This window comes from Staurois parvus, unplaced genomic scaffold, assembly GCF_062004578.1.
Source record: "Staurois parvus isolate SC_StPar_1 unplaced genomic scaffold, SC_StPar_1.0 ptg000682l, whole genome shotgun sequence".
In the NCBI taxonomy this organism is placed as follows: Eukaryota; Metazoa; Chordata; class Amphibia; order Anura; family Ranidae; genus Staurois; species Staurois parvus.
The window spans coordinates 11,626,328-11,650,505 of NW_028318478.1; the positions used below are offsets into that span (position 1 = coordinate 11,626,328).

The 24,178-nt window shown below is 42.2% G+C and overlaps 1 protein-coding gene across 1 annotated transcript in view; it reads left to right on the forward strand.

Moving 5' to 3' along the window:
• Nucleotides 1-14,841: 14,841 nt before the first annotated feature.
• The window catches only part of THSD4 (thrombospondin type 1 domain containing 4), an 871,621-nt gene continuing 862,284 nt past the window's right edge, over nucleotides 14,842-24,178 (forward strand). Inside the window, exon 1 of the mRNA XM_089652473.1 lies at nucleotides 14,842-15,074. The gene's annotated coding sequence lies outside the window, so the exon portion shown is untranslated. The remainder of the gene's footprint in view (nucleotides 15,075-24,178) is intronic.

A 24,178-nucleotide genomic window follows, 5' to 3' on the forward strand; every position in this document is an offset into this window, starting at 1 on the left:
GATTCTTAACTGAAGAAAAAAAGGAGAGATTGACATGCAAAGTAAAAGGAGGAGTTAGAGACAACTGATATTTCCACTGTGTACATGTAACATATACTATACCAGGTGTGCCCTTGTTTTGGGTTATTTGAAAGCTTGATTGACACTTGGTAATTTAGCCACACTCTATATGAATTACTTGATTTGGCACCCATACCTGTAAAAGCAAATAAGGTAGTGGGTGGGGGAATGTCATTTGTGGGAACTGCACGTGTGAATGGAGAATGAAGCATTATAGGAAACCTGTGCCGAGAGAAATATTGAGGCTTTTATTGTTAATCTCCTACTAAAACTGATAGTTACCTGGCTGTCGTATGCCTTGTTACTTGGAATACCTGTCCTGAATCTAGCATGCAGCAAATAAAATGAGAGCGCAGTCAGAATTTCTGACATGACTACCTGACTCTTAAGCTGGCAATACACAGATTAAATTTCAACTGCTCCTGATGAAATGGTCAAAATTCAAGCCATGAGTGGTTATGTTGGCACCCTTACACTCTACAGTGCATCCTTAGATCTGAATATCAAAGGGACCAGGTGGAAAATTGTCAGACAATTAGTGGCTGCTACCCAGTCAGATGCAGCTACTGATCAGATATTCTGACAGCCATGCATGTTGGCTGTAAAATTACAATACCTGGCATGGATTTAGCATGGATGGTAGAATTGAAAGAATTCTTTCTTTAAACCCAAGGGGCTGAATAAGAAAAATCTTACAGTGTATTGCCAGCTTTAGAGGAATCATTATAAATAGAGATGAGCGAATCGAACTAGGCGAACCGGAATTCGAGTCGAATTTCAGGAAATATTCGATTCGTGTCGAAACCGAAATTTTGCCTACTTCGGGTGCGCGAATCGAACATTTCCCGATCAGCCGGCAAAAGTGTCCCTGCAGTGAGCTCCGCTATTTCTGACAGTTCTCTGACAGAAGGAACACATGTTTAGCGGTTGAAACATTGTATCTATTAGTTTACATTTAGGATACAGATGTTTCAACCACTGTACATGTGAAGAAGTTGTGAGAGAACTGTCAGAAATAGAGGAACTCTGCACATACACTTTTTGCCGGCTTGGAATTATTCTTCTTTTCATCCTACTTCTTCTTCTTCTTCATCCTCAGAAGAAGAGGATGAGGATGAGGATGAAGAAGAAGAAGAAGAAGAAGAAGAAGAAGAAGTAGGATGAAAAGAAGAATAATTCCAAGCCGGCAAAAAGTGTATGTGCAGAGTTCCTCTATTTCTGACAGTTCTCTCACAGCTTCTTCACATGTACAGCGGTTGAAACATCTGTATCCTAAATGGAAACTAATAGATACAATTTGTATCTATTAGTTTCCATTTAGGATACAGATATTTCAACCGCTGTACATGTGAAGAAGCTGTGAGAGAACTGTCAGAAATAGAGGAACTCTGCACATACACTTTTTGCCGGCTTGGAATTATTCTTCTTTTCATTCTTCTTCTTCTTCCTCATCCTCATCCTCATCCTCATCCTCTTCTTCTGAGGATGAGGATGAAGAAGAAGAAGAAGAAGAAGTAGGATGAAAAGAAGAATAATTCCAAGCCAGCAAAAAGTGTATGTGCAGAGTTCCTCTATTCTGCAGATACACTTAGAGGAGCTCTGCAGATACACTTAGAGGAGCTCTGCACATACACTTTTTGCCGGCTTGGAATTAATCTTATTTTCATCCTACTTCTTCTTCTTCTTCTTCTTCTTCTTCTTCATCCTCATCCTCAGAAGAAGAAGAGGATGAGGATGAGGATGAAGAAGAAGAAGAAGAAGTAGGATGAAAATAAGAATAATTCCAAACCGGAAAAAAGTGTATGTGCAGAGCTCCTCTAAGTGTATCTGCAGAGCTCCTCTAAGTGTATCTGCAGAATAGAGGAACTCTGCACATACACTTTTTGCCGGAAACCGCTGTATGGAGTGAATGTCCCAGAACTGTCAGAAATAGACTATTTATGACAGTTCTGGGACATTCACTGCATACAGCTGTTTTAACCGCTGTATGGAGGGAATGTCATGGAACTGTCAGAAATAGACTATTAATGACAGTTCTGGGACTGTCCTTCAATGCAGCGGTTGAAACATTGTATGTATTTGTTTCCATAAATGGATCCATTTATGGAAACAAATACATACAATGTTTCAACCGCTGTATGGAAGGACAGTCCCACAACTGTCATTAATAGTCTATTTCTGACAGTTCCATGACATTCCCTCCATACAGCGGTTAAAACAGCTGTATGGAGTGAATGTCCCAGATCTATCAGAAATAGACTATTTATGACAGTTCTGGGACATTCACTGCATACAGCTGTTTTAACCGCTGTATGGAGGGAATGTCATGGAACTGTCAGAAATAGACTATTAATGACAGTTGTGGGACTGTCCTTCAATGCAGCGGTTGAAACATTGTATGTATTTGTTTCCATAAATGGATCCATTTATGGAAACAAATACATACAATGTTTCAACCGCTGCATGGAAGGACAGTCCCACAACTGTCATTAATAGTCTATTTCTGACAGTTCCATGACATTCCCTCCATACAGCGGTTAAAACAGCTGTATGAAGTGAATGTCCCAGATCTATCAGAAATAGACTATTTATGACAGTTCTGGGACATTCACTCCATACAGCTGTTTTAACCGTTGTATGGAGGGAATGTCATGGAACTGTCAGAAATAGACTATTAATGACAGTTGTGGGACTGTCCTTCCATACAGCGGTTGAAACATTGTATGTATTTGTTTCCATAAATGGATCCATTTATGGAAACAAATACATACAATGTTTCAACCGCTGTATGGAAGGACAGTCCCACAACTGTCATTAATAGTCTATTTCTGACAGTTCCATGACATTCCCTCCATACAGCGGTTAAAACAGCTGTATGGAGTGAATGTCCCAGATCTATCAGAAATAGACTATTTATGACAGTTCTGGGACATTCACTGCATACAGCTGTTTTAACCGCTGTATGGAGGGAATGTCATGGAACTGTCAGAAATAGACTATTAATGACAGTTGTGGGACTGTCCTTCAATGCAGCGGTTGAAACATTGTATGTATTTGTTTCCATAAATGGATCCATTTATGGAAACAAATACATACAATGTTTCAACCGCTGCATGGAAGGACAGTCCCACAACTGTCATTAATAGTCTATTTCTGACAGTTCCATGACATTCCCTCCATACAGCGGTTAAAACAGCTGTATGAAGTGAATGTCCCAGATCTATCAGAAATAGACTATTTATGACAGTTCTGGGACATTCACTCCATACAGCTGTTTTAACCGTTGTATGGAGGGAATGTCATGGAACTGTCAGAAATAGACTATTAATGACAGTTGTGGGACTGTCCTTCCATACAGCGGTTGAAACATTGTATGTATTTGTTTCCATAAATGGATCCATTTATGGAAACAAATACATACAATGTTTCAACCGCTGTATGGAAGGACAGTCCCACAACTGTCATTAATAGTCTATTTCTGACAGTTCCATGACATTCCCTCCATACAGCGGTTAAAACAGCTGTATGGAGTGAATGTCCCAGATCTATCAGAAATAGACTATTTATGACAGTTCTGGGACATTCACTGCATACAGCTGTTTTAACCGCTGTATGGAGGGAATGTCATGGAACTGTCAGAAATAGACTATTAATGACAGTTGTGGGACTGTCCTTCAATGCAGCGGTTGAAACATTGTATGTATTTGTTTCCATAAATGGATCCATTTATGGAAACAAATACATACAATGTTTCAACCGCTGCATGGAAGGACAGTCCCAGAACTGTCATTAATAGTCTATTTCTGACAGTTCTATGACATTCCCTCCATACAGCGGTTGAAACCGCTGTATGGAGTGAATGTCCCAGAACTGTCAGAAATAGACAGAAACTGTCACAGAACTGTCCTTCTTCTCATCCTTCTCCTTCTTCTCATCCTTCTTCTCATCCTTCTTCTCATCCTTCTCCTTCTTCTCATCCTTCTCCTTCTTCTCATCCTTCTCCTTCTGCTCATCCTTCTTCTCATCCTTCTCCTTCTTCTCATCCTTCTCCTTCTCCTTCTTCTCATCCTTCTCCTTCTCCTTCTTCTCATCCTTCTCCTTCTCATCCTTCTCCTTCTCCTTCTCATCCTTCTCCTTCTTCTCATCCTTCTCCTTCTTCTCATCCTTCTCCTTCTCCTTCTTCTCATCCTTCTCCTTCTCCTTCTCATCCTTCTCCTTCTTCTCATCCTTCTCCTTCTCCTCATCCTTTTTCTTCTCATCCTTCTCCTTCTCCTTCTTCTCATCCTTCTCCTTCTTCTCATCCTTCTCCTTCTTCTCATCCTTCTCCTTCTTCTCCTTCTTCTCATCATTCTCCTTCTTCTCATCCTTCTCCTTCTTCTCATCCTTCTCATCCTTCTTCTCATCCTTCTTCTTCTCATCCTTCTCCTTCTTCTCATCCTTCTCCTTCTCCTTCTTCTCATCCTTCTCCTTCTTCTCATCCTTCTCCTTCTTCTCATCCTTCTCCTTCTCATCCTTCTCCTTCTCCTTCTTCTCTTCCTTCTCCTTCTTCTCATCCTTCTCCTTCTTCTCATCCTTCTCCTTCTTCTCATCCTTCTCCTCCTTCTTCTCATCCTTCTTCTCATCCTTCTTCTTCTCATCCTTCTCCTTCTTCTCATCCTTCTCCTTCTCCTTCTTCTCATCCTTCTCCTTCTTCTCATCCTTCTCCTTCTTCTCATCCTTCTCCTTCTTCTCATCCTTCTCCTTCTTCTCATCCTTCTCCTTCTTCTCATCCTTCTCCTTCTCCTTCTTCTCTTCCTTCTCCTTCTTATCATCCTTCTCCTTCTTCTCATCATTCTCCTTCTTCTCATCCTTCTCCTTCTTCTCATCCTTCTTCTTCTCATCCTTTTCGTTCTTCTCATCCTTCTTCTTCTCATCCTTCTTCTTCTCATCCTTCTCCTTCTCATCCTTCTCTTTCTTCTCATCCTTCTCCTTCTCCTTCTTCTCATCCTTCTCCTTCTTCTCATCCTTCTCCTTCTCCTTCTTCTCATCCTTCTCCTTATTCTCAGCCTTCTTCTTCTCATCCTTCTCCTTCTCATCCTTCTCCTTCTCATCCTTCTCCTTCTTCTCATCCTTCTCCTTCTTCTCATCCTTCTCCTTCTCCTTCTTCTCATCCTTCTCCTTCTCCTTCTTCTCATCCTTCTCCTTCTCCTTCTTCTCATCCTTCTCCTTCTTCTCATCCTTCTCCTTCTTCTCATCCTTCTCCTTCTCCTTCTTCTCATCCTTCTCCTTCTCCTTCTTCTCATCCTTCTCCTTCTCCTTCTCCTTCCTCATCTCCAAGGGCATTTAAATTAAAGGTACAGTGTTCTGCACTAATTTAAAGGCTCTCTGAAGCCTAGAAACCCTTTAAATAAGTCATCTTCGTAGCGGAGAAATTCGCATCGAATCGAATTTCACACTGGAATTCGCCGAATCAGCCGAATCGAATTTTTCATTTCTTCGCTCATCTCTAATTATAAAGTACCAAATGTAACATTTACCAAACATTTACTGGCATTAAAAAAAAAACACAAGCACCAGGAAGATTCACCTAGAGTGAATGTTTAGTGAATGTCAGAATAGCTTCTTTATAAATATAATCCTTATGTATAAATTAGCATGACTAACCAGGCCACTAATCTTTTAAAAAATAAGAAATGGCAGCTTCCATGTTTTTCTCACTGAAGATTTCCATTAATGCTGGGTAAAGCTCTGATCTGAACATTATATTATTTTCAGCAGTCCAAAGCTAACACTTTGTAAAAAAAAAAATGTTGGTCAGTGTCCATAATATATTTTAACTGCAGTCTATGAATCTGTGTGCATCTGTGCGCATGGCAAGGCAGCAGTATACTATTAAACATATATTGCTTTTTTCCCCCTTTCTCTTTCCTACTTCAGTAACACAAATAAAAGAATGGGAAGCATCAGTTTTATTTGTACAGTATATGCATTCCTAAGGTCATTGTTGTGCGAAATACTAATACAATAAAAGGCTCCATTGTGCTCCAATTTCAGTTGTAGGTTGTTCCTATTTCAAATAAGCAAGCCCAATGGGTATAATTATATGAAATGTACATTATTTTAAATGTTTTCTTATATTATCTTAACACATCCACCATTTCACCCCATCAAAATATCCCTTCCCCATCTCTCTTCTTCCCTTTTCTAAACTATCCACATACTCAATTGACAGTTTGAGGTCTCTTTTCCAAATACCCAGGTTTGACCTCATATCCAATATTTTAGCATTTCATTAAATTAGTCTTTACACATATATATATCTATATATGTATATTTTTTTATTATATGAATGATTTTGCTATGCCCTGAACACATTATGCTAATTCAAGCAATCTTCAAAAACTAGGACCCAGGCTGACATTTGATATACGTTGCCAATATCTCATCTTTTTTCTGAATGTACTAAAATGGATTAAAATAAAACAATTATTTTTAAAAAGTCAGCCTTAAATGCTGTATTTTAAATTATTTTTACAACTAGAAGACACTGATAAATGTCCCTCTTGCACGTATATGGCCCATGTGATTATACCATACAGAAGGTAATATTAATCAAGTGTCTTAGATCTGGTTATATTTCAGAGCTTTAATCATATCCCTCAGTAAATCTCCAGAGCTTTACACTCTTCATGCTCTTACATGCTGACTCTGAGCCTGGAGGGAGAGTCTAGAATGACATTTCAACAACTTTATGTTCTGACAATTATTACTACTACCAGGGAGAATTCATAGAAACTAGATACAGAGACACTACGGCCCACATATCAATATAGTATGTCTACTAAACAAAGAGGCTATTTTTAAAAAGGATACAAAACTATTTTAGGCTAATTTATTAAAGAAACAAAATGAACGAGACCAACAATTTAGCTATTGTGACACAAAACCAGTCCAGAGGTTATGCAGATCATGTGCCCAGCTTTGCAGACATTTGTTTAGAACTGAATGCAAAAGTAACTCTTAGCAGCGTCTTTGGCTGCTGTCATTTTTCGATTAGCTTTCTATAAAAAGAATTCCATGTATTCCATTTTTTAACCCATAGTGTACCTTATTGTGTTGTCATTCTGAAAGGCGCCCTAACGCACCTATACAGCCTACCACGCACATTTGTTTATGCACAACATTTAGGCAGGCCATAGATGAGTCAAAAAAGAAAGTTCTGTTGATCAAAAAGCGAAAATAGCTCATACGATTGTGCCATTTTTGATTTTCTAAAAAAAACCAGCACGTTGGTTCAGGCATGAAAATCGCATGTCACAGCTGGCACACTAATATTAGATGAGAAAAATGAATGATTCAATGGTCTACATTAATTTCATCTTGTCTATGGCCTGCTTTAGATTCACCATTGACGAAAAAGGTGCAGGTGGGTTAAAACATTAAGTTATTAATGTGCATGTATTAATGTGCATGTTCATAAACTGCAATAGTGTGGATCCACCATAATAGAATCTGTAACCACAGTAAATTAAAGTAGAATTAAAAGCAATACTTTTGTCAGTTTGGATAGGGTACGGGAGGGTTATGACCCCTATCAGTTTTTTTTTGCCATCCATGCCCCATTGGGGAGCTTTCCCTTCACTTCCTGTCCCATAGCCACAATAAGAAATGAGAGGAAATCCCTCCAAAATGATGGAATTCCTGGTTCAACATTTTGGATTCTCTTTCACTTTCACTGTTGGTGATACTGGTAAAGAGAAAGGGTGAATTTCCCTAACAGGGCCACAGCCAGAAATAAAAACCTGACAGGGGTTCTAATCCCTGTTCATTCTATCCAAATCTAAAAAAAAAATTGTTTTGCCTTTAGCTATATTTTAATTGACTTTCAATACATGAGAGATTGCGAATATACAGTATATTTTCTTCAAACTGAGCTAAAATGAATCTGGTTTTTTATTAGATATGCGTGTGAAATTATATTACCAATCTGCAATAATGCTTTTAAAAATGTTTTAAAAAAAATTGTGTTTGTAAAAAATAAAAAAAAAAGTGTCTGTATTTCTAGTTGTGATAATATAGTGTACATAAGGTTTATATGTAGACTGTGTTTTCTGCACAGAAATAATTACATCCCCTATGCCCTTGCTCGCTTACTGTCAATGCACGTCTATCACTCTGCTCACTGAAAACAAGACAATATTTTGGCTTAATTTTTATAATGACTTGTCGGTAAAGGTGCAGGTTCTAAGTCTGTCGTCCTGATCTTGGCTTTGATTCCTAGTAAGTCAGTGACCTGGAACAAGCTAGCAACCAATGAACTCTGCAAAGTCTCAACTCTTTCTGCATACTTATTCCAGATCAGTGACTCACTAGGTAGACAAAACCAGAGTTTAACATTTCAGTTATTTATCAAAATTTGATAACTGTAAGGAATGAGTTTTTGGATTGGGTTTGATCTGAACACAGGCTGCTCACTCACTGGACTGAACCTCCAGCTGATGTACAGTAGATGGAAACCTGTCATTTAGCAGTGGTATCTTGCCTATAAATGACAGATCCCTGCTGACTTAAATTGTAAACAAGCCAGGGGGAATCCTGGGTGATATCACTTACAAAATACAGTCATGAACCTTGGGGGCTGCTCACTTTCTGCTCCCTTTTCCTGGTGACCCAAGCTGCATGCTTAGATAATTTGGTCAATGATGTCACCCAGGACCCCTGGCCCTTTTGTTTACAAACAGAAGCCAGCAGAGATCTGTCATTTATAAGAAGTAGTAATACAGATACCTAACTTATTGACAAACAAACTGGTGGGAAACTACCATTTACCAGTGATATTCCTGCCACCGATAAATGACAGAGCACCAGTTGCCATTTGTAAACACAAAATGTGATTGTATGTACAATATCATACTGCATCCACAACTTCCCTTGCAGCATTAAGACATCCCCCATGCGTTTTATTTAAAGGGGTTGTATATTTGCAATGATGATTTCTAAGTTGCATCAAAAGACCCTATTCATGCTGAACAGTATTTTTAATTTTTTTTTTTTGCATTGGTACATATTCCCAATGGCAGTGCTAAGCTACAGTGCCTATGCCTTAAAAAAAAAGAAAAGAAAAGGATTTCTAACTGGTGTAAGGATGCCCTCTACTGTTTGACTTTGTAAATACCTGTAAATATATTATGCATGCACTTCCTGTCCCTGGTTGTTGGCTTAGAAACTCCAGAAGGAGGAAGTGGAGAGAGAGAAAGTCTCAACCACATGCCCTGTTCATGCTACTAACTCCAGACCACAAGATACTATTATACACTACTATGGAGGGACTAAAGTGCAGAGTAGATAGGTTTACTCTACGTTCCAGTGCCACATCACAGTTTGTGACAGAGAGAAGTTCTATTCCAGGGTGGTCGGACAACAGTTGGAGGACACCCCCTCTAACCGCTGATCTTGTCTTCAAGTCTCTGACATAAAGACAGAAGCGGTTTCAATCTCCTGGACTTTGCTGCAACATTCATCAGGTGGTATCTCTATTAATAAGTATATATACTGAGTATACAATATGTGCACAATTCCATGAGGACCTCTTTCAGGCTTTTTGCTGATAATACCTGTATATACATTGGATATATGTAGTGTTATTCATCTCCTATATAAAGTTTGTATTATTTCCCTACTAGTGTACATCTACTGTATATACTTATGGGTACTGTTACATGCTAGTTGTAGTAGTTCTACTGCTCCCAATTACTTTGTTTAGATTACTGGTTAATTTCCCAGGCAGAGAATCTCCTCTGCAGAATTTTCCCCACTTCGTTGAACCTCCTGCTAACCAAACTTTGCCTGGTTTGCTTATTACTATTCCTGATTACTTATTGCAACTGGTGGGGGAGGGGCTATAAATCTGGATGTATATACTGTATATGTGCACAAATATTATTATCGTACATAGTTTATATCGCACCAACAGATTGCACAGCATTTTACAATATAAAGGAGACAGTACAGTTACAATACAATTCAATACAAAAGGGATAGGAGGACCCTGATTACTGGGTAGGGAACACCAATCAAGTAAAATTGTAAAAATTTAATCAAAAGCCCCTTTCAGGTAAACCTTACCTTCAGAATATTTTTAATATATTTTGACTTACTGAAAATACATTAGGAGGTCTGTTATTGTTTTCACCCAAGATTCATACAACTTTCATCCAAGATTCATACATTTTTCTATTTGGAATTACGTTGTGTGAATCCTGGGTGAAAACATTTATAAACAGATCCCCTTGTTTTCTTTGAGTAGATGTCAGCTTGCACAGCAATGACTACCAAGTCTCAGCAATGACGACAAGTGGTGTAATCATCAGTAATGTACAAGGTAATTATCGTGGTAAACCACTTTGAAATATTTTTGGGTAATTTTTCTATGTCTGTGATTATTTTTGTTAGTTATGTAAGTGTCATGCTTTGTGTGGCATTTCAATGACTGATATCCGGATAGCATGTTTTGGACTTCATACAATCTTTTCACAAATTGCACTTAATATTGTACAAAGTAACCCTACACTGAATACAACTGTACATACCACCCGCCTTCTGTGACACATTATCAGTCTGAGCTGCCAGCCTGACACAGTCATGAATTCTTTAATCTCCTTAACACTGATACAGCAAATGCTTTGAACTTGCAGCTAGATGGTAACATACTGTAGTTTACCATGGACTGTTAACATTCTAATCCTGGTGGATAAACTACCAATGTGTGATTTCATTCCCATCATAAACGTCAAGGCTATGGCGAGTTCCCACACACTGCAACAGGTGCAATAGCAATAACAATGATATTAAAGTGCAATTCCAGGCAACAAGTAAAAGCAATTAGTGAGCAACACTATGCAGAAATATGAAGAGGTTCAGCCAATTTACCTTAACCACTTCCCGTCCGTCCTATAGCAGAAGTACTGCTACAGGGCGGCACGGGTGCGCAAAATCATGCATATATACATGATTTCGCAGTTCCGGGTAGGGGGCGCGCGCGAGGTGCCCGCGTGCCTCCTACTCGCGTCTCCATTTGCCGCCTCGGCTGTCAATCACCGGATCCCTGTCGGTGATTACTCGCCAGCGCCCAGTGATAGCCGAGAATCTTTGATGGGGGGAGAACTGTTTGTAAACATTACAGTTCTCTCCCCTGTCAGCTCCTGCACACTGCTTTGCATAGCTCTGCAAAGCACAGCCATGCAAAACAGTGTGCTTACAGTGAAGCACTAACACAGGACACAGTGTGAAATGGCACATAGCACACAGTTAACCCTTTGATCGTCCTACATGTTAACCCCTTTTTGCCCAGTGCCATTAGCACAGTGCGCTGCAGTCCCACAGTCCTGCTAAGTCACTGATAGCCACCATTACTAGTAAAAAAAAAGGAAATCCCAGTATCTATGCTGCCATTTGTAAACACTATAGCTTTCACGTAAACCAATTAATTTACACATTATGGGATTTTTTTTTTAGCAAAGACATGTAGCAGAATACATTTTGGCCTAAATATATGATGAAATTTAACTTTTAATTTTTTTTACTGGACATGTTTAATAGCAAAAAGTCAAAAACGTTTTTTTTCTCAAAATTGTTGGTCTTTTTTTATTATAGCACAAAACATAAAAAACGCACAGCCGATCAAATAACACTGAAAGAAAGCTCTATTCATAGGAAAAAAAGACATAAATTTCATTTGGGTGCAGCGTTGCATGACTGCACAATTATCAGTTAAAATAATGCAGCACCATAATGCAAAGAATGGCCTGGTCAGGAAGGGAGGTAAATCCTCTGGAGGGCAAGTGGTTATAGAGACACTGTCATTGGGGAAGTAGAGGGGCTGCTATTGCTGGCCCCTAGGAATACATTTTCCTTTTTTATTGCTTACCTTTTTCTGATGTCTTCTGTCTGGTCACATGATGCACTGGGTTATCCTCAATTTTCTCCCAGTGGTGGGCAGTCCCTGATGATACAAACAGTAGGGCTGATGTGATGACATCAGCATGGGTCTCCGCATCATTACATAGGGAGTACAGGGCACCATGTTTAGGTACAAGAACTATGACACCCTACACTCACAGTCTTTCCTGAGTTGTCTGTGTTGAGTGATGCTGGGTGTCAAACAACCCAGAAGATTGTGGACAACCTGTGGCGAAGAAAAGGTACTGCGGAGGGGGGTTGTCAGCTCCAGATTGCTGATGAGTATTGCAACTTAAAAATATATACATACATGGGGACATTTACACTTTTTTATAGCCTCTAAAAATTTTCTCAGCTTTTACCTGTATACAAAAAAGGGGGATGCAGCTGCATCTGGGGCTGTACATATCTACAGATCTTATGCCTGTAAACGAATACAGGCGTCTGTAAATGCATGTAAACACGTACATGCATACACGCATAAGGTCATCAGAACAATTGTATGTATGTAAGTGTTGGTACTTTAGGTATGCATTTTATGCAGGATCTTTGACAGCAAGAACCTACATTCCATGCAGAAAATAGCCTTAGTGCCCGGTAATACCGGTGCGATTTGCAAATTGAAATCACATCTAATGAATGTGAATGTCAGTGTCTTAACATGTACAATTTGCTGCAGAGCGGTTTCTAAAGTAGTACTTGCATTACTTTTTCTGCAGTTTTGTTGCAATTTCACATACATAGAATTTGATGGATATTGTACTGCAAATTTCAAGAAATCATTGAAATTCCTCACAAGTAGCAATCAAGTCTTCAGAAATAGCACCAGAAATTGCACACAAATTGCGTGATTTTAAATTGCAGCAGTGTGACCGGTGACTTAGGCTTCATTCATACAGGCATAGGATTATTTTGTGCATGGAATGCAGGTTCTTACTGGCAGAAATAGCAGAAGATCCTGTCTTAAGTATGTGTGTTTATGCTTTTAAGCCGACCATAGATGGATCAAAATCCAGCCGGTTCAACACAAACTGTCTGAGTTTCAATCAGTCTATGGGCAGGCTAGTTGTACTGAAGTTGATCCAATAACTGACTTTGGTACAACCAGCCTGTCGGGATTTTTTTTCACCTGGCTATAGACGCCAGCAATGATCATTGTAACCCTTGGCTCCCCGTCAGCAGAACACAATAGAGCTGCAGGAATGATTCCCCCATCAACATTGATGGGGAGGTGTCAGGACAAGTCTGATTATTGGAGGAGAGCACACTGAGTTCCCAGCACAGCTTGAGAACTGACCATGATGTGCTCTTATATCTAGTATGGTCAGCTTTTAATAGAAAAGCAGAGGAACTGTTAGGATAACCAGGGATTTCACAGAGAGGAAGCAATAAAAAAGAGCACAGGATATTTTCCATACAAATACATGGTACAGCAGGCACATATCAGGAATATGAAATGCCGGGTTTATATACATATTCTTTAAGCTGTCCATAGATGGGTAGAATTGCAAATGAACATTCTTAGGAAAAGAACATTCTAAAAAAGTTAATTTGTTTTTCTAATCATTAGTGGGTCAAGTCGCTATTCACTTTTGATTAAAATGACAAGAAAGGTTGTTGAAACGGGATGGAAAATTTCTAAAGCCTGGTAGACGTGGGCTGAAAATTGGCAGCTTCAAATGGACCTGGCTAACTTTTGGTCCATGTGTACAGCTGCCTGTTCAACAGAAGCTGATGCAATGACTGGCTTCTGGCAATTGGCATGCTAGAAAACCAGCATTTGATCAGTGTTTGCAGCCAATGGCTACAGAGCTGATCAGTGTATTCTGGTGGTGGTGGGGGGGGGGGGAGTCCTCCTGCCAGAGTACAATGTCTCAGCGGGAGAGATCCCTGCATCAAAATTGCTTGTGTTGGTGAGGGGATCTGTCAGGTTTGTTTTGTACAGCCTCCTAGCTGAATGAAAACTAACTGTGTGTGTGTACCCAGATTAAAGTGATACTAAAAACTTAAATTTTTTTTAAAATAACAAACATGTCATACTTATCTGCTCTGTGCAAAACCACTCCAGCTCCTCCCTCTCTGGGGTCCCACGCTGGCACTCCTGGCCCCTCCCTCCTGTTGGGTGCCCCCACAGCAAGCAGCTTGCAAAGGGGTACCCCAGCAGGCATGTTCCCAAGCCGTTGCTCCGTGTGTCCATTCACACATGGAGCTGTGGCTCAGCCCCGCCTGCTATATCCTCTCATTGGCTCACTGGCTGTGATTGACAACACTGCTGTTCCAGCCAATGAAAAGAGGGAGTCTCGGGGTAACCGAGATTCCGGTGCATATCACTGGATCAAGAGTATTAGTGGGGGCTGGGAGGGGGAAGCGGCACATGAAGGTAAAATACCTTGAGCCTTTACAACCAGTAAAGTCTGTTCATTCCAATATCAAATGTTATTATTATTATACAGGATTTATATAGCACCAATAGTTTGCTCAGAGCTTTACAATATAAAGGGAGACAATACAGCAACAATACAGTTCAATACAAGAGGGTTAGGAGGATCCTGCCCTTTGGAGCTTACAATCTAAATGTTAAAAGCAAACTAAATCATTTAAATGGAATTCTAATGGTCTGAGAAGTTTCATACACATTTCTAAGATTTTTCTTTTGTTCGAAATTCTATCCATCTATGTCCACACCAATATCTATCTCCCCCTCAAACTGATCTGATCCCAGCCATGAGCTTTGTGAGCGGAGCCGGGATTGTCCTCTCCTGCCATATACTAATTGTCCAGCAGGTGGCGGTGTAGAGGCCTCTGTGCGCTGTCAGTGCCCATAGCAGCGGAGAATGCCTGCAGTCCGGGACGGCTGTGTGGACTCCGCGCCTCCTTCCTCCACACGGCGTGCAGTTGCCAGGGAACTGAAGTGAACCTGCATGCACTTTCCTCGCCCGGACAGATCTCCCTGCTGGAGGGACGGCTCGGAATCTGGGGGGTTGCTGGTCCTGGACTGCAAAAGTTGACATTAATAGGGGAGCCTGTGAATTGGAGGAGCTGGAGAGTGAGCGATCCTAGGAGAGCACTGGGGGCAGGTAAGTGATGGACAGGTGGGCTGTACTCTGCACCCTCCATGTACTCTGCACACTCCATGTACTGTGACTCCTTCATGGACTGTGCACCCTCCATGTACTCTGCACACTCCATGTACTGTGAATCCTTCATGGACTGTGCACCCTCCATGTACTCTGCACCTTCCATGTACTCTGCACCTTCCATGCACCCTCCATGTATTGTGCATCCTCCATGTACTCTGCACCTTCCATGCACTGTGCACCCTCCATGCACTGGACACCCTCCATGCACTGAACACCCTCCATACACTGAACACCCTCTATACACTGAACACCCTCTATACACTGAACACCCTCTATACACTGAACACCCTCTATACACTGAACACCCTCTATACACTGAACACCCTCTATACACTGAACACCCTCTATACACTGAACACCCTCTATACACTGAACACCCTCCATGTACTGTGTACCCTTCATGCACTGGACACCCTCCATGTACTGGGCATGATTATTTCATCACTGATCTGAGGAATTGTTCTGTCCTCCAGTGATCTTTGTGTAGGAAGATGTTTCAGGTGTCCTTTGGTGTCTGTCATACATGCCCCATGTGTTATACTTTGTACAGAGTTGATCTGTGACTATCATAGAGAAAGTGTTGCCTAGTAACCAGACTGCTATCTGCGCAGTTTTATTTGTTGCTATGGGCAACCGCTCTACTTCTGCACCTGCTTTGCTTTAATACAGAATCTGGAGCAGCTGTACATGGCAGCCAATCAGCTTCCAGCTCGTTCAGTTAAAGTGGATTGGTACTCCCCTTCTCTCCAGCGCTGCAGTGTCACAGGGCTCCTCATTGGCTGCTGTCATCTTCAGCTTCTGGGTCCTGATCTTTGGCCATTTTCATTGGCCTGGCCGAAATGACGCCACGCGCAGGAGTTGATTGATGACGGCATTGCCGAAAATTGTACATTGGGCTGCGTGTGCACAGCTCAGTATTCAGGGCGTACAGCAGGTATGGGACTCTAATGCAGGAGGGACATAGCGGGTCTCTTCTGTATTAAAGATTTTTTTTTTCATTGCTGATTGGTTGCCATGAACAACTGCTCCAGATTCTGGCTACTCCAGTTTTGATAAACGCCTGTGATTGGCCAGTGTGTGCATTCATTAGCATTCTTAAAGGCACTCTTACTTACTTTAGTTTCAACAGTCCAACGCCCACGAAGTCCCTCACCAGCATCTTCCCCCTTGGTTCTTATGGGTGCCGGTCCTTTTATTTTTTTTGTGGTCATCCAAACACACGGTCACAGTGCTGAAATGTATACTGAGCTGCGCATGCACAGCTCAGTATACATTCTACAAAGAATAGGCAGGTAAGTGTACTTTATCACAGAAGAGACACTGCATGTCCCTTCTGCGAGGAAGACCCTGCCTATTCACAATTATTTAGTCTTTACCCTCCGTTCTGCTCGAAGGTGACTACACATGGTACAATCTGACTATATAATGTACCATCAAATATGTAGTACAAGGGCCTGTGTGATTGGATACTAATTGAAGGTATCATTTAGGTTTGTCCTCATTTTACAAACTTTTGTTGAATCTAAGGAAGATTTCAGAGACATTGTACAATCAGATTGTATAGTATAGGCCTCATGCACACTGGGCGTTTTAAAAACATTGGTAGCGTGTTAACTTTTTTAAAGCAATTTTTAGCACACAAAAAATATTTTGGCTCAAAAAATGCAAGTTTGCTGCGTTTAACCGCGTTTACCAATGTTGGAGCGTTTTTATAGCTAAAAAACTCCTCTTGAAACCCACTAATTCTGTTTTTTTTTTTTCCAGCCAGAAAACGGCCATGTCAAAAAAAGTTAATGAAAACCTATGTGTGCATGGACACATAGGATAATATGCAGGGGAGCTTACTGGCTATAGAAAAAAAAATGCCAGAAGCCAAAAACAGCAGCTGTAAAAACGCCCAGTGTGCATGAGGACTTAGGATCAGGGGCATATTTACCACAAGGCAAACAAGGCAGTTGCTTAGGGCAGCATTTTTCAATAAGGGGCAGCACTGCCCTTTGGAAGAAGGGAAAAAAGAAGGGACACACGCAGCATGGGGACCTGGTGGGGTCTGAGAGGCTGCGGGTTTCATAAAAAGTGTATGCACAGCCTGACTCTCGTTCCCGGGGATGTCCAGTGCTGTGAAGGTGAGTGTCTTTCTCTCTCCCACCATGGGGGATGGTAGCTGGCTTATAGGGGGCAGTGTTAGTGGAATACTCTCTTGGGTGTTGTTGGTCAATGTCAGGCTCTCTCTGCGGGGGGCGCCGATTTTTGTGTTGCCTAGGGCAGCACAAAACCTAAATACACCACTGCTTAGGATCAGGGGTGGACTGACCATTTGGAAACTCGGGCACTGCCCAAGGGCCTGGGGTCGGTAGGGGGCCCCATGAGATGCCCCTGGTACCTTTTTCATAGGCTTTTTTGTGTTTGGGCAAGGACACAGGGGCCCCATGATCCCCTATTGCCCGGGACCCCATGAGTTGTCAGTCCGCCCCTGCTTAGGATCACAATACATTCTGACCATACAATCTTTGTACAATCAAATTTAGATTTATTAAAGCCATGTAAGATGAGGACCTCCATAATCTACCCCAGCCTTGGGTGCCTTTAGGTTTCTTCAGGGGTGCCTTGGCAAAATCCATAGAAAATGCCCAGAAATTGTATAGAAGCCAGGAGGTGGATCAAGCCTGCCTTTAAGTTACACAAAGCCACAGGTTTGCAATGTGCACCATTACATTTTTCCAGCCGCTGACATCATTGGTTGATAAGGACATCGGGGACCTCACAGCGTTTTTGTTTGTCCCTCCCTCCCCTGCCCCTCTCCACCAGCACTGGGGTCACATTAGATGAGTGAGGGAGAAGAGAAACATTGGAATACTAGTCAGTACCAGTGTGGAAAGGTGTGTCTGCTTAGAAAGAATAAATCACCTCTTACATTGGGTGTCCTGCATGTGTGGATGTTGCTGCGTTCTGTAAAACTTTTGTTTTATATTTTAGTCCTCGTTCATGCTGCATATAAATTGGAAATCATGCGACTTCACTTGAAGTCGCACAATTTTTAAGTCGCATGACAATGCAACTTCAAGTGCGACTCACAGACATCTGTGCGACTTCATGTACAGATGTCTATGCAAGTTGCACCCAAAATCGGCAAAGGTAGTGCAGGAACTACTACTTGCCGATTGTTGGATGCGATTTGTCATGTGATTTTGATCAGTCAAATCGCATGACAAGTCGCTTCAGTGTGAACCAGGGTTTAGAATGGGGTGACTCGAGATTGTCTATGATTTTAAAGGATGCCTTAACTGAAAAAAAATGGTTGAGAATCGCTGATCTAACCAATCGATTTGTATCCAGTTAGGCAGGCCCATGCTCTACAAAATGTTTGGTAGATGTCCGATCAGATTGTAATACATATGGCAAGCTTTAGATCTCTCAAAAACTATGTAGTGCACAGTCCTGCCTGCTTAGATAGAAATGGGTTGGTTGGATTATGGAGGTCCTCATATTGCATGGTTTTGGTAAATCCAAAGTTGATTGTACAAAGATTGAAGGTAGATCTAAAGAGTTTGAATAGATCTAAAGATTGTACAGACAGATGGTAACGTGTATGGCGAGCCTTATGGTGGCTGATCGATGTGATGTGATTCAATCAAAATGACTGATTCTACAAACAATCGAGCAGCCATTACTTCCCTTCCATACAATGTAGACCTAGTTTCAATCAAATGTGGTTGAACTAAGTTGATTGCCCAGGGTGGAATTTTATCGTTCATTTTACATTGATTGACAGCACTGAGATCCCATGTTTATGAACACGACAGTATTTTGATCGATCAGATAATGAAATCCCGTGGTGGAAATAGAGATGCAGTCGATTATTTACCATCATTATTTATGATTGTATCTTCGTGTATCCTGTATGTGGCATATTGATCGATTGGGTCATCAGCTATGGATTGTAAGAGATCGATCGCAGAAGAAATAGAATATTTAACAAAGTAATATATATATATAATAATAATAACAACAACAGTGGACTTATTTGATGTTACAGTTCCATTCACTCCTTTGTGTATTATTCCCAGTTGCAGAGTTCTGGACAATGGTGGGTGAATTTGGGGGGTTAGCACCTGCCGGGGCGGTGGGCTCTCATCGTGGCCCCTCTGGATCTTCAGGAGCTCGAGTAGTGCTGAGTCTTCTAATCCTTTCATTAGTGTGGATGTTGTTCCCTGGCTCTCCTCCTCTTGACACATGCAGGTAAAGGCGAGTAGTGTTGCTCGGGGCACAGGAGCAGTGATAAATCCTCAGATTAAAAAGCTGTCTGAAGAACGCTGGGAGTCTGCATACGGCTCATTTTCATCTACCTGGAAGACGGCTTTTTATAAGATCTGCCAGCATTCATTGTTGTAAATCAAGCAGAACAGATAAGGGGGAAAACAAGTGACAGGAAACTTCAGAGTTCAGAAAGGGAAAGAGAGGATAGTGATGATTTATCCCCAAGAAGGAATGCTCTACTCCCAGGCTATGAACTGTGTTTAATGGGGGGATTCATTCCTGAGCTGTACATGGGAGTGAATGTGGTGGACTGCAGGTAGATCCGAGGCATAATCCCTCCTTCATTCATTTGGAACCTGAGTTACTAAAGTGTGGAGTGAACCTGCGCTCCTTTTAGCCTTTTTTTTTTTATGTCCCCTGCATATGATTAGTGCTCAATACCTGTCATCACACCTGACACTTAAGTAAACCGAGATGTCAAACTTATCTCTTCAATCCTGTATTGGTGTAGCATTCGTGATTTATTATTATAAGATAAAAGGTGTGATGGAAATCTACATACTGTACATTCACATCAGTCCCTGTGCTCAAAGTGCTTACAATCTAGTCCCTATATATACTATGGCCAGGAAACTTACCAGCATGTCTTTAGATGGAGGAAACCCAAACAAGCACAGGAAGAATATACAAAATCCATGCAGGTGGTGTTCTGACTGGGATTTGAACTAACTCTGTAGCTTGGGCCATACTTACTAGGGACATTAAAGGAAAATATGTTATATGTATTACAGGTATTTACAGTATATAGCGCCAACAATTACAACTTTACAATTACATTCACATCAGTCCCTGCCCTTAAGGAACTCACAATCTAGGGCTTCATTCGCAGGAGTGTTTAGATTCCTTGGATTGACAGCTGCGTGCAGATAGCGACTGGGATTGACAGCTGTGAGCAGATAGTGACTGGGTTTGACAGCTGTGTGCACGTAGTGACTGGGTTTGACAGCTGTGTGCACGTAGCAACTGGGATTGACAGCTGTGTGCACGTAGCAACTGGGATTTACAGCTGTGTGCAGATAGCAACTGGGATTGACAGCTGTGTGCAGATAGCAACTGGGATTGACAGCTGTGTGCACGTAGCGGCTGGGATTGACAGCTGTGTGCACGTAGCGGCTGCGATTGACAGCTGTGTGCACGTAGCGGCTGCGATTGACAGCTGTGTGCATGTAGCGGCTGGGATTGACAGCTGTGTGCACGTAGCGGCTGCGATTGACAGCTGTGTGCACGTAGCGGCTGCGATTGACAGCAGTGTGCAGATAGCAGCTGGGATTGACAGCTGTGTGCAGATAGCGGCTGGGATTGACAGCTGTGTGCAGATAGCGGCTGGGATTGACAGCTGTGTGCAGATAGCGGCTGGGATTGACAGCTGTGTGCAGGTAGCGGCTGGGATTGACAGCTGTGTGCAGGTAGCGGCTGGGATTGACAGCTGTGTGCAGGTAGCGGCTGCGATTGACAGCTGTGTGCAGGTAGCGGCTGCGATTGACAGCTGTGTGCAGGTAGCGGCTGCGATTGACAGCTGTGTGCAGGTAGCGGCTGCGATTGACAGCTGTGTGCAGGTAGCGGCTGCGATTGACAGCTGTGTGCACGTAGCGGCTGCGATTGACAGCTGTGTGCACGTAGCGGCTGCGATTGACAGCTGTGTGCACGTAGCGGCTGCGATTGACAGCTGTGTGCACGTAGCGGCTGCGATTGACAGCTGTGTGCACGTAGCGGCTGCGATTGACAGCTGTGTGCAGATATCGTCAGTGATTGACATCTGTGTGCAGATATCGGCTGCGATTGACAGCTGTGTGCACGTAGCTACTGGGATTGACAGCTGTGTGCACGTAGCGACTGGGATTGACAGCTGTGTGCACGTAGCGACTGGGATTGACAGCTGTGTGCAGGTAGCGACTGGGATTGACAGCTGTGTGCACGTAGCGACTGGGATTGACAGCTGTGTGCACGTAGCGACTGGGATTGACAGCTGTGTGCACGTAGCAGCCGCAGTAAAATGACAGGCTGTCAGTGGCAGCAGTTATCTTGCTGTGGGGATTAACATCATGGTCATGCCTGTGTGAATGCAGCCAAAGGTTCCTACCTTTATATAGTGGATATAAAAAGTCTACACACCCCTGTTAAAATGTCAGGTTTCTGTGATGTAAAAAAATGAGAGAGAGAAATAATTTCAGAACTTTTTTCACCTTTAATGTGAGCTATAAACTGTACAACTCAATTGAAAAACAAACTGAAATCTTTTAGGGGGGGAAGTAAAGATTAAAAAAACTAAAATAATGTGGTTGCATAAATCTGCACACCCATTTTTAACTGGAGATGTAGCTGTGTTCAGAAAAGCAATCACATTCAAAATAATGTTAAATAGGAGTCAGTACACACCTGCGATCATTTAAAGTGTCTCTGATTAACCCCAAATAAAGTTCAGCTGTTCTAGTAGGTCTTTCCTGACATTTTCTTAGTCGCATCCTACAGCAAAAGCCATGGTCTGCAGAGAGCTTCTGAAGCATCAGAGTGATCTCATTGTTAAAAGGTATGAGTCAGGAGAAGGGTACAAAAGAATGTCCAAGGCATTAGATATACCATGGAGAAACAGAAGATAAGTGAGCGCTTATGTGACAATATATACTAAGCAGCAGCTGTACACCAGAAAAGGCACCGTATCAAACCTTCAATAGCATATATATGTAAAGGGAGGGAGGTGCAGCGCTGCACCTCCCTCCCTTTACATATATATTAGATATACCATGGAACACAGTGAAGACAGTCATCATCAAGTGGAGAAAATATGGCACAACAGTGACATTACCAAGAACTGGACGTCCCTCCAAATTTGATGAAAAGACGAGAAGAAAACTGGTCTGGGAGGCTGCCAAGAGGCCTGCAGCAACATTAAAGGAGCTGCAGGAATATCTGGCAAGTACTGGCTGTGTGGTACATGTGCAACAATCTCCCGTATTCGTCATATATCTGGGCTATGGTGTAGATTGACAAAATGGAAGCCTTTTCTTACGAAGAAAAACATCCAAGCTTGGCTAAATTTTGCAAAAACACATCTGTAGTCTCCCAAAAGCATGTGGGAAAAGGTGTTATGGTCTGATGAAACCAAGGTTGAACTTTTTGGCCATAATTCCAAAAGATATGTTTGGCGCGAAAACAACACTGCACATCACCAAAAGAACACGATACCCACAGTGAAGCATGGTGGTGACAGCATCATGCTTTGGGGCGTTTTTTTTTCAGCTGGAACTGGGACCTTAGTTTAGGTAGAGGGAATTATGAACAGTTCCAAATACCAATCAATAATGGCACAAAACCTTCAGGCTTCTGCTAGAGAACTGAATATGAAGAGGAACTTCATCTTTCAGCATGACAACGACCCAAAGCATACATCCAAATCAACAAAGGATTGGCTCCAGCAGAAGAAGATTAAAATTTTGGAATGGCCCAGCCAGAGCCCAGACCTGAAAACGATCGAAAATCTGTGGGGTGATCTGAAGAGGGCTGTGCACAGGAGATGCCCTCGCAATCTGAGAAATTTGGAGTGTTTGTGCAAGGAAGAGTGGGCAAGTATTGCCAAGTCAAGATGTGCCATGCTGATAGACTCATACCCAAAAAGACTGAGTGCGGTAATAAAATCATAAGGGGCTTCAACAAAGTATTAGTTTAAGGGTGTGCACACTTATGCAACCATAATATTTTAGCTTTTTATTTTTACTTCTCTCCATCTAAAATATTTCAGTTTGTTGTTCAACTGAGTTGTACAGTTTATAGGTTACATTAAAGGTGGAAAAAGTTCTGAAATTATTTCTCTTTGTCTCATTTTTTTACATTACAGAAAGCTGACATTTTAACAGGCGTGTGAAGACTTTTTATATCCACTGTATACACCTACAGTACCAATTTGTCATGTTACAACCAAAAACGTAAATGTATTTTATTGGGATTTTATGTAACACAAAGTGGCGCATAATTGTGGTGTGGAAGGAAAATGATAAATGATTTTCAAAATTGTTTACAAATAAATATGTGAAAAGTGTGGCGTGCATTTGTATTCAGCCCCCCGAGTCAATACCGTATTTTCCGGAGTATAAGACGACTTTTCAACCCCTGAAAATCTTCTGAAAAGTCGGGGGTCGTCTTATACGCCGGTGCGAGCAGGTGTCAGGGCGGCACTTTTTCGAGGGGCGGCGCGGCGCTGCCCCCCCTCCTCCTCCAACGGACACTACGTACAGGGGTGGGCAGAGGGGCTGCTGTACCTTACCTGGCTCTGGCCCCACGACGATCCGGTCCAGGAAGCGCGGCTGCTCCTTTTTTCAGTTCGGCCGCTCGATGGTCACGCGGCCGCTCGGCTCCGCCTCCTCATCGGTGATTGGGCACCAGCACTGGAAAGGCACACAGGCGACCAATCACCGGGGAGGAGGCGGAGCCGAGCGGCCCCGCGAAAATCGAGCGGCCGAACTGGAAGAAGGAGCAGCCGCTCCTCTCCCCCACTGACACCAACGATGGGGCACTATTCATCCTCCACACTGACACCAACGATGAGGCACTGTTCCTCCCCCACTGACACCAACGATGGGGCACTATTCCTCCCACTAATACCAACGATGGGGCACTATTCTCCCCCCCACTGACACCAATGATGGGGCACTATTCCTCCTCCCCACTGACACCAACGATGGGGCAGTATTTTCCCCACTGACACCAATGATGGGGCACTATTCTCCCCA